General features: G+C 41.9%; 2 protein-coding genes and 1 non-coding gene across 7 annotated transcripts in view; 1 reads left to right on the top strand and 2 right to left on the bottom strand.

Moving 5' to 3' along the window:
• Window positions 1-2,642, bottom strand: part of LOC106751134 — a 90,224-nt gene extending 87,582 nt beyond the window's left edge. For all 4 annotated transcript variants that reach the window (XM_014631940.1, XM_014631937.1, XM_014631942.1 and 1 more), the window contains exons 1-2: window positions 2,543-2,642; window positions 263-735 (exon numbers count right to left, since the gene is read on the bottom strand). The gene's annotated coding sequence lies outside the window, so the exon portion shown is untranslated. The remainder of the gene's footprint in view (window positions 1-262; window positions 736-2,542) is intronic.
• The window catches only part of LOC106751133, a 92,968-nt gene that overhangs the window by 8,988 nt on the left and 73,162 nt on the right, over window positions 1-10,818 (top strand). The gene's annotated exons all lie outside the window — the stretch shown is intronic.
• On the bottom strand, window positions 8,920-8,992 carry Trnar-ucu. Its single transcript has one exon. It is a non-coding gene; the product is annotated as a tRNA-Arg (tRNA).

The following is a 10,818-nucleotide window of genomic DNA, read 5'->3' as shown; positions in this document are numbered from 1 at the left end:
GGGGGGGGGGGGGGGGGGGGCTTTCTTGGGTGCGCCGAAAATCCACACAGTAGTCGCATTCTCCGGAGGGAAAAGACGTAGATTGCTTCCGTGCATTCTCGACCGCAAATATGAAGAAGCAAAGAAAAAGGATACTAAGTCAACAAGCATCGCCGCGCCGAGGGACGTCGATCGTGACATTCCGCGAAGCCGGATTCGCCGCCCCTGTGAGATTCGATTTAACGTCGCCCAAGAACGGGTTTTTCCCGAGAAAGCTACTCACCCTCTCGAAGTAACGAAATCCTGAAGGCGAACGGCGTCCCTTTGATGCCAACGGGAAGCCGGAATCCCGTGAGATACACGGCGAGAAGAACGCGCGCGCGAGAAGGAAAATGAAAAGCGACGCGAGATCGACGCGACAATCCGATCGCAATTTCCCGACCGCAGTTTTTCTCGGCGCTTTGACCGACGCACACTCCACCACTAGATGTCTTGCGACCCGCGAATGGAGGTCAGTCGATCTGTTCGATTATCGGAAATCTCGCACCTCGTGCGCTACTCCATCCTGTTCTCGTATAGACTTCCTGCAGTCGCCTCCGCGAAGGATGAAAATGCGCGTCCCGCCGCGAGAACTGAAAGGACGCACTCCCGTGATTTCTCGTCGTCAGATGTACGTTGGATCCGCAGGCAGCACGAGCGAGTGGCGCAACGAAGGAGTGTGAAGGATATGCTGGAAAATTGCGAGCGGCAAAAATCCTGAAAACGATTTTCGACGTTCACCGACGTGTTACCGCACTGTGATCGTAAGACAAGCCACTGAATGCTCGTTGTAGCAATTAGAGATGAAAACACTCGTATCTCCCTAATAAAATTTGACCCTGCACCTTTAAAAAAACTTTCATTGTTATAATGTGCAGTTGTATGAATTCATTTTCGAAAGGTTAATTATACGTATTCTGTGATTGCATGGGAAATATTCAGTGCGATCGTGTTAATTGGTTTTCATAAATTAATTGATATATAGATAGATTATCTCTCGTGTTTCCATAAATTAATTGATATATAGATAGATTATCTCTCGTGTTTCCATATTCCAGCAACTATTATATGAATATCTCTGTAATTTCAATCTCTCGTGATTTTCGAGAGATCCCATCGTTAAATATAATTTATCTTTGATTTCTTCGGTTTTGAAGAAAAACAGCTAGGAAGCACAGCGTAACACGATGTATGTGTGTACTATGCGCGACTCTTCTCTCTAGATTGCGTTAATTATCAAGATATAATCTCATTAACCTTCAACAAGGGCACTGTGCAAGGTCTTGATTCATACGTGGACGCGAGCGCTATATATCAACAACGCGATAAATGAGGTCAAAGAGGTAGGTCAGAATATGACCTCGGTTCTTTCTGACGTAAGGACACCATCGTACTGGACGAGCCGGTGTTCCGGTAAAACTAAAAATGCAATGTTATTGTGTGTGTGTATATATATATATACAAAATTCATAATTTAACTGACCACCGTAATCCATCTTTAAATATCGAAGACAATATGCGATACGATTATCGTTACATAACTTCAGAACCGAGATTTCTATTTTAGTTTATAAGAAAGATAAAAATGCATCTCATTTAGAATTGAGATATTTATATTGTAGGGAAATCGTGAGAATATTAAAAGTTATAGATAACGCAAACGCGATATTTTATTGGCGATAACGCGGTCTGAATTTCCGTAACACAATTCAGCAATCTAGATTTACGTTTCATGCACACACTCAACCTCAATTAAAATACGAATAATGAATATTTGAGAGGGCAAGGATGCGTTTCCGTCGAGAGGAAAAAACGTCGATTGCCCGATGAAAATTGAATGACACTTCGATCGTGCAGCTTGTTGCGCATATAATAGGCAAATTTACCGTTCGATCGTTCGTGCTTTTCGTATAATTCGGCGTAATTCCGTACAATCTCGCATAATAATATAATGTGGCCGAATGATTACTACCGAAAGGAGACTAGGGGAAATAAAAATCGCATATAGAATATTTCAAAATAATGGTAATTAAAAAGATTCCTATTTCATATTCATCGAAAACAAGGAGGGACAGTCGTTTGTGCGAGAAATTAAATGCCGATAAAATCAAATCCGTGTCTAACGATCTCGAGGAAAGATCGTTGACGGCGGATTCAATCGTCCGGAGCCGCGACGCAAATGAAATACCGTTCACCACGAAGAGCGCAATTTACCTCGCTCAGTGATCGACGACAATTCGGCGCACTGAGAGCACCGAGATCACATTCCCTTGACTATCCTCTGGATGCACTGACAGCACCGACAGGGAGTGTAACGTGACGTTATTACACGCTACGCGATGCGGCTCGTGAACGACGTCGGAAAAAGAGGAGCGGAGAAAAGAAAAGGGAAAAGTAAGAAAGGAAACGGAGAGAATTACCGAAGATCGAGGGAGTCGCGAGAATAGGAGAGAGACGCGCGCGAGTTCGCAGTAAGGAACAATCGTTCGCTCGCGCGATATATGTCGCGACGCCCCTTTCAGACCTGCAGTTCTGCTTGCACGGGTCGCATAGGAACCCGCGGATAATTCGTTTTCACCGAGAGAAGCGCGCACCAACTGCGGCACCACACACGATCCGGAAAGACGCGCGCGTAACGCCTGGTGCGAAGGAAGCGCAGCCACTGAGCGTTGGGGGTTGTCGCGCGGTAAGCGCCCTCGGCAGGGGCTGCTAACCGCAGGTCTGCCAGGGGTAGGTGGTGGTGGCCAGGGCCGGCTTGTGCTGGCATCGGCCCTGCGTCACGGACGGGCGAGCCGTTTCATCGGGGAAGGCGTAGAAGGCGTAGAAAGCGAGAGGGTTTCCCGCGTTTTCAAGTAACAGCGACTCGCGTCGTAATCGTTTCGCTAATGTCTCGCGGTAAGGGCGAGTTGCACGAGTTGTTGTGCAACTTCGGCATTTATACTTGTCTTCGTTGCGTGTTTTCACTTTCTTCGGACACGTGCTTTTCATCTCCCTGCGTTTTCAACTCTCTTCCGCAAGAAGGCATTTGAAAGAAATTTGAGTTAGTTTCGGTCCCAACTGTATTCTTTTTTGACTTTAACTAAGAAAATAGTAGTGAATAGAGAAGTGTTAGATTCAAATAAATAATTACCCCAGTACTCCAATATAAAATATGTAAATTTTCATAAGACTATCGTTTCTGTAGGAAAAGTGTCTGGTTTGCATCCATTCACATAAATTTTAACTTTGCTCCTCCATCAAGATTTTAGAATCTATAAATAAAATGGCATGTCGATTTTTGTGCTTTTCCTCTGTTACAATTACAAATATCAAATATTTTCTCTCAGTGCTGCGTTTCATGCTATCGATTCAAAAGTCCGCTTTTTGAACATCGCGCGACAGATTGAAGTTCTCGGGTTTTCTCGTGATAATAATCAAGATTTATCTATCCCGATAGAAATTGTACGAATCTCTTATCGCAATAATCGCCGTGAAATATCGGCAAACTTACTTCGCCGTACGGAGTCATTCGTTGAACTGTCTACCACGTCCTAAACTTTTAGCAATTTTGTTCGAACATGTTCGCCCGACTCCAAACATTATGACAGAACCTTTCCTGGGAGCGAAAGTTTTCACATCCGCGGTCCCGTCTATAATTCCGTCGGCGGTCGTACGCCCAACCGAAAATGCAGATGTATTCGGCAAAATTGCGTCGCGCTCTGACAGTCGCAGCCATGAAACTTCGACGAACTTGAATTTTACGCTTCAGTAACATTTAATCCCTTTGGAGGGAAAAATTTGTTTCATGATTGAGCTGGTTGTTCGTTGACATTTCGTGATATATGATTTTCGATCGTACGCAGCGAGCAAAAATTTATGAAATAACATCCGAAGAAGTGACCGATATTTTGTTATGCTCGACGTGCTATTATATAAAAATGACGCATATTGATAAGTCTCGAGGATAATAACGAATTAAAATCAAAAGCTCGATTTATCACGCCGGCAGGTTTTCATCGCGCAGCATCTGTCGTATGCGTGTGAAATTTCCGTGGGAACGAATAAATATACAAGTGGAAGCGGGGGGAGACAGACAGACAGACAGTCGTGATAATACGCATCTCGTACGCATCGGCATATGGTAAAGGTCGAATTAACTTCATCCGAATGCTGACGTCAATGCGTTTTTTGTTTCACCAAAACAAAAGTCCGACAACCGGGATGAAACAGGATGTGCCGCCGCAGCGGAGACCCCACGTTGGGGTTCGGGATTAAAACCCGCTTCTGTATCAAATTGGTTCGCACAGTGAAAAAGCGTTGGTATAAATTTCGTGCTTCGTTGCGAGAGATGAATCTCCAGTTTAAAATCGCTTGGTCTGGTGTTATCATTTATCGGCGAGTTCCGCCTTTCTCCATTCTGCCCTCTCTATCTAACGAAATAAAAAAAAAACGGAGATAAACGCAAAATCAAGTTTTCAAAGAATTATTATATTTTGACGAGGTGATGAAATGAATCGCGCTTTAATCGTTATTGAATGGATATAAGAATGAATTGAGAAGGGATTCCGTCAAGATCTGGTTTAAAAATTAATCTAATTGACAATTTTAAATTGCTTTATCAATCAAATATTACTCGCTCTATCTTGTTTAGACAGAAATAATTAATTTTTCACTATTGTTGCAGTATGATAAATTGCACAGCTAGAAATTGACGTCGGTAATTCTGCCGATTATTCACCGATTAGTTTAAGGATGTATTGCCATTACGTCAAAATATTGAAAACAATTTTATCCTCCTGCTAAGATTTATATAAATTTCACAGCCAATATCTAGCGACGAGTTTTATTTGTCCATCGTTCTTATTGTTATTTATCAGAGTTTATTGATGTTATATCTGTTCCCAAAAACACAATATCTAAAATCAAGACATAAGGCGTCTTTAAGACGTTGGAATATAAAACGTCTTTAAAACATTGGAACATAAAAGTTTTAAAGACGTCTTAAAGATCACCACAATGAAGCTTTAATCTGAGTTTGAGTTATCTTTAGACAAAAGTTTAAAGTTTGGTTAAATTTTAAGTTCGGATCTACAATAGGTGTTTATAAACCTTTAGCTTTTTGCTCTGAGCAATACAAATGTAATGTAATTTCTGACGAAAGGCGTTTCCCATGCTGTCAGAAGTCGTAATAATGCTTAAATCTTAGAAATTGTAACGTCTGGTACCGTCTAGAAGCGCATTTTACTAGAAACGTGCTCACATTTACCACATTAATTTTACATTCAGTACCGCATCGAACCGATCTGGTCTTTAGCGACAGTACAATTAAAGTCGTTAATCTGATCGGTAAAACAGTTACGTGACTTTCCGGTAAGGTTAGGGATAATTGGAGAATCCTGACGTTACCGATCGTGTCGATCACCTGACGTAGTAAACGCACAGACAGCTAACTTAAAATGTAGAGTTAGTATCGAAATGTTTCGTGATGTGTTCGCATCTTGGTAAGGTGTTAAGTGGAAATATCGATAAGATACTCGGGAAAATTAAATTATACGATAAAAAATATCGTTATGTATCTCGTTTTATTTAGTAAAGTCAAGAGTATTTATTTCTTACTTAACAGATTGTTACATATATATTTCAATGGACCAAAAGCAGGAATCAGCTGATCATTTCTTGCGACCGGGTTTGTTATCATTCTCGCCAGGTTATCATAACGATCGCTATTAATAATAATCACATAAATTACATCATGACAGATATAGCGACTAATGCTCTTGCTTGTTTCAATTAATGCCACGGTCGAAGCTGTGCGTCCTTCCAAATAATGCATTTCCAACGATAGACGAACTTCGATATTTGCGATAACTTTTAACAAGTTGGCCTCGATATTGCGCACGTATACAGAATGCGCGCGCGACGAGGAAGTTTCGATAGCGTGTAGCGCGTGTTCACCGTGAAATTGCACCCGTTGTTCGGTCGCACTGCAGAGATCGGCCTGGAAAATATGAGAGCGAGGGAAAAGTCGAGCGATACGAGCCGTGCGCGCGTGATACTTCGTGTCTTCAACATTCCGTGCTCGAGGGGAAAAATATCCGATTTCGTCAAACAACAAATTCGGCGAAACGGCGACTCGAAGCAAAAGAAAACAACCGGGTGGTCAACAAATAACGTGCGCGTGCGCCAGCACATGAGGAGAAACAATACTCATCGACGTGATCGAAGTATATGAGATCTATCTTGTATTTTCCATATGCTGCGTGTAAATCTCTAATTACATTCGACCTCAAACTCAACGTGTCGCGTCATATTGTCGTATTCGGCCCCACATCAGATTATTGTTATGAATATTTTATTTCCGAGCAGACGCGGCACTGTTTCCATTTCCTTCTGGCCCCGCCGAATCGATTTACTTATGTAACAAATATTATACGGACGGAAATTCAAATTCAATTAACCCGAATAATACTCCGACTTGCTCCGGCGCGCAGAATCCGAAATAATTGAGTGTCCTATTATTTTCCGGATTATTTAGGATTTGAAAGGTCGGACAGGTAGTAGTTTTAATACTCGTACGTGGATATCGTATTGTGCACGGCGTCGTTGAGTCGATATTGTTATACCTCGGTTAATAAGGGCGACACTGATTCGCAACGACTCTGTCATTGTCTTCCTTTTTTTCTTTGTTGTAAAGATATCAGCCGCGATTCGAATAGATATATATACGAAGGGTAAACTGGATCAAGGCTAGGGTAACCGGAATATGTTGCGGGGAACGCATACAAGACTTACACCAGCGGACGGATACATAATGTATTGAGTCGTGCGGCGTTTAAACCGTATCACGAAATAAAGTTCGTGCGATTCACCTTAGACGTAGAAAGATCTTTCCCTAGAGACTATAGAAAATGTGTCGGCACAGTTCTCAGAGGCGTATAGTTTCTCTCCACGTATCCGTGCGTTTTGTCAAACGGGTTCCATTAGAAAGAATACCTCTGAGGCAATATCCTTGTGACGGTATCTCTTGGTATCATCGGGACCTTGAAAAATTGCCGTAGCGATGATATCGCGAGGAGAAGAGATAGAATATGAGATAGAATGAGACGAGACGCGAGACGAGGTAACGTCGCGTAGAGCAACGTGAAATTAACCTTCCGCCGACAATGTAGCACTTACCGTCAGCAACGTGGGGCTTCGAGGGCCGCTACAGTTTTTTACACTGTGTTGCGGACTCAATAAAAATCTGAACAAAATCTCGTATACTTACGAAAATTTTAATAATGAATTTTTACCATCGCAGAAATCAGATTGTATTTTTTAGATACTGAATTTCATGTTTCAAGATTGAAATCGAAACAAAAACATTGATGAAACGGTTAAAAATTCGTAATTTTTATATGAGTGAATAAAAAAATCCTTTTAAACTGTCATACTTAAAGATATGTATTTTCGAAAAAAAAATAATATAATGATGTTGGCTTTAAAACGTTTATTCGATTATTTAAACATTTAACAATGGAGATTTTCATGAGATAGAAAATTTTCTCTTTCGAAAAAAAAAATAATGTCACTTTTACAGCAGATTAATCGTTAAATTCGGTTGATTTTTAATCAAAATCATTGCATATATGCAAAAACATAAAAAAATAAAAATATTTATGCAGCGCAGTCTTTACAATAATGTATATAGTGCTTCTCGCACACACACATAATCTCACTACTTCTTTTTTAGGAAAAGATATATTCTGCTATCTATCAATTATTCTTATATTTATATTTAAAGAATCGACTGTGCCTTCAAATCCCCACATTGCCGGCGGATGGTCAAATGGAAAAACAGAAAGCGGAGAAATAATAGATAGAGAAAGCAGGCTGGAAAGCGAGCGTATCGTTCATATCGAGTAAAATCCGTACAGTCGAGAGATACACGTTTGATTTTCCCCCACGCGCAAATACGCTCTCCTCTTGTTTGCTTTTCTTCACGGCGCCGTCGACTCGTCGTCGCCGCCCGCCGCCGACGGGACGTTGTACGTTCCATACGCAACATCTACCAACACGCTCGTGTAATGATATCGTGCAGCGGCCGAGTTTTGTCGGCACATTAAGACGCTTATCATTACTCGCAAATTCGCGTGTTCACGGACGTTGCTGTGGTACGAATCGTCGCTTTCTCATCGCGCTCGTTATACGTGTAAGCTTACGTATGTCCTTCATTTGCTAAGGAGCATTTAGCATGCCGATGCATTACCAAATTACTCCGCGCGTCCTAGAACGTGCGTTAGAGCCGATGAAAAGAGACAAACAGAGAAGGATAAGAAATTCGCGTGCGAAATGACCTCGTGGAAAAAACAAGTGCACGGATGTCATTTTACGGCGCGTCGGGGAGATATATGTTGCGCGTGAGATTAACGCGACTCCATTAGGCTTAATTAATTGGGCGCTCGGTAATGCTCGGTAATACTGCTTTGTCCAGCTTGTGCGTGTCTGGCGACGCGATTAACAAAATCGCGTCTCACGAAATATTTCAGGGAGAGATGCTCGACGTTCGATCCGCGAAATTCGTTGCACTCTCTCGCCGTATTCTTTCCCTCCGGCGTGATTATCGAGAAAACACTCGCCGCCGCGCAACGGGATTGGCGCGAAAAAACACAGAATCTCCCGCGATACACGACAGGTAACACGTGACGGAAGCGTAGCGAAGCGCGAAGTTAAACCAAACACGTATATCGATTCCGTCGTCCGTGTGTGTACGGAAATTTAGAACTTGGCGCGAGTTTCCTGATAAAATTTTCTCCCGCACTTTTTTACTGGGTCTCGCAGAGTGACGTGGGAGTGAAAGACAATTTAAAATATACCGAAGGTGAGATGGATGACGTAAAATCGTGACTACAATCGCGACCACGTCCAAAACAAAATTGTCGTCATCCCTTGCGGGGATCGAACCCGCGACCTTTGGATTAGAAGTCCAACGCGCTATCCTCTGCGCCAAAGGGACTGTTTCTTGAAGGGCACACCGTAGAAAAAGTTGATACTTTGCACGCGGAACGGGATACGTGTCGGAGTTTTTAATTTACTGAATTTGCATAAGAACAATTTATACAATTCGCGTTTGACTCCGTCCGTAAGATTCGACGATTCGCTCAGTATACATTGGAATTAATCTTCACGATTGATCCAATTTTAATCTAAAAGACGAGGCAAAGGCATTTATTATTTAATGCCATTATTATAGATGTATTAATGGATGTACACATATTTATTAGTTTTTATTTTATTCATGCGAATGCTCGCATGGAAAATGATCTCGCGTGTGTACTTTTATGATAAAATATTTCAAAGAGAATTTCAATTATTTTTATAATATTGTACACACACATATATATATATATATATATACACATATATATATATATATATATATATATATATACACACACGGAAACTCACCGATGCCGGTTACTGCGCTTACGCTTCAAAGAGACCTGATTATTACAAATTATGCTTTATATCATTTTTATCAAAATAGAAATTATACCCTGCAGCGTCACTTGATGTCGCACGTAGTTATTTATACATTCCCACGCGTGGCGAGAATTAAATTCGCTACGTAATTACTACGATTAATACGGTAATTCGCGGTGACATCCCACTGATCATTATTGAATTTTTATCACGAGAGTGGAATAAAGTTCGACAAGAACGAACGATACGCGTCGGCTCAGTAGGCTTGCTCGCCGCGCAGTATAATCTACTTTAATCACTTTATCACGGTCGATAGAATTCATTAAATTCGCAATTCTCGACACACCTGTTCATGCCTAAAGAATGCTCACCGACCGTTATTAAAGCTCGGAGCGCGTGGTTCAGGCGGCACGAAGTAGGAAATAAACGAACTATTACATCCGCAATAAAATAATTGTCCGAACAGACATCGTTCTAATTAAGGCGGTTACATCGTCGGCTCTGTAATGCAACGTTTTATAACATGGACGGCGATGTTTCTTTTCTTTTCTATTCCTTTTTATTACCGTTAATTATTTTGCGACCTCATCTCAACGCAATCTCTCGTCTTTTACGGGGAAGTCTTTTAATAGAGGAAGTCGACTTTCTTCCTTTCAAAAATAGATTAACTCGTCGGCCGAGATTGGAAAAAAAGGTTGTAATAAACGACACTTAGAACTTCGGGACATTTTAACGAGCTTTATGATTTCGATGGAACTTTTCGCGCATTTTTACCACGGACACCGAAAAGAATAAAATGAGGGGAAAAAGTGAAGCGAGAATTTTCTATATTCGAGGCGAAGTAAATTAAATGCAGCGGAGACGGGAATTTCCAACAGGAATCTCCCCGATTTCGTCTTCTTCGGGAAAAACCTTAATAAAAGTAACTTGTCTATTTGCATGTCGCGCGAGGATCCGTCAACCCGGGCGAACCAGTCGCTGGCTTACCGCGATTACGAAGGTAACGCGCGCTCTCGTGGCCGCGTTGGGGTAATAACAACATTTTCTGAGTGCTGCCAGCTCCAGTCAACCGGAGTGAATCGCATAGAATCGGGAAAGCGTGCGATGTATACGCGAAAGAAACGAAGGAGACACTTTCAGGTCAGGTTAAAAGGCTCTCACGGTTATTGGCCTGGAACTATATACGTGCCGGCTCCGTCCGTTTTTACTGTGCTCAACGTTTTGACAAGTCATTGAGAACGGCGCCGAATAAACGAGGAAAATTGCTGGCTTTTCGACAGCCACGGGGGAGGGGGGAGGGGGAGAACTGGCTGGCTGTCTGTACGACCTACGAATTACGAAGAGCTTGTGGAAGGTAAT

This window comes from Dinoponera quadriceps, unplaced genomic scaffold (genome assembly GCF_001313825.1).
Source record: "Dinoponera quadriceps isolate SergipeBrazil2010 unplaced genomic scaffold, ASM131382v1 scaffold6118, whole genome shotgun sequence".
Classification (NCBI taxonomy): Eukaryota; Metazoa; Arthropoda; class Insecta; order Hymenoptera; family Formicidae; genus Dinoponera; species Dinoponera quadriceps.
Note: the sequence above shows the minus strand (reverse complement) of the source record. Positions and strands in the feature narration are given on the sequence as shown.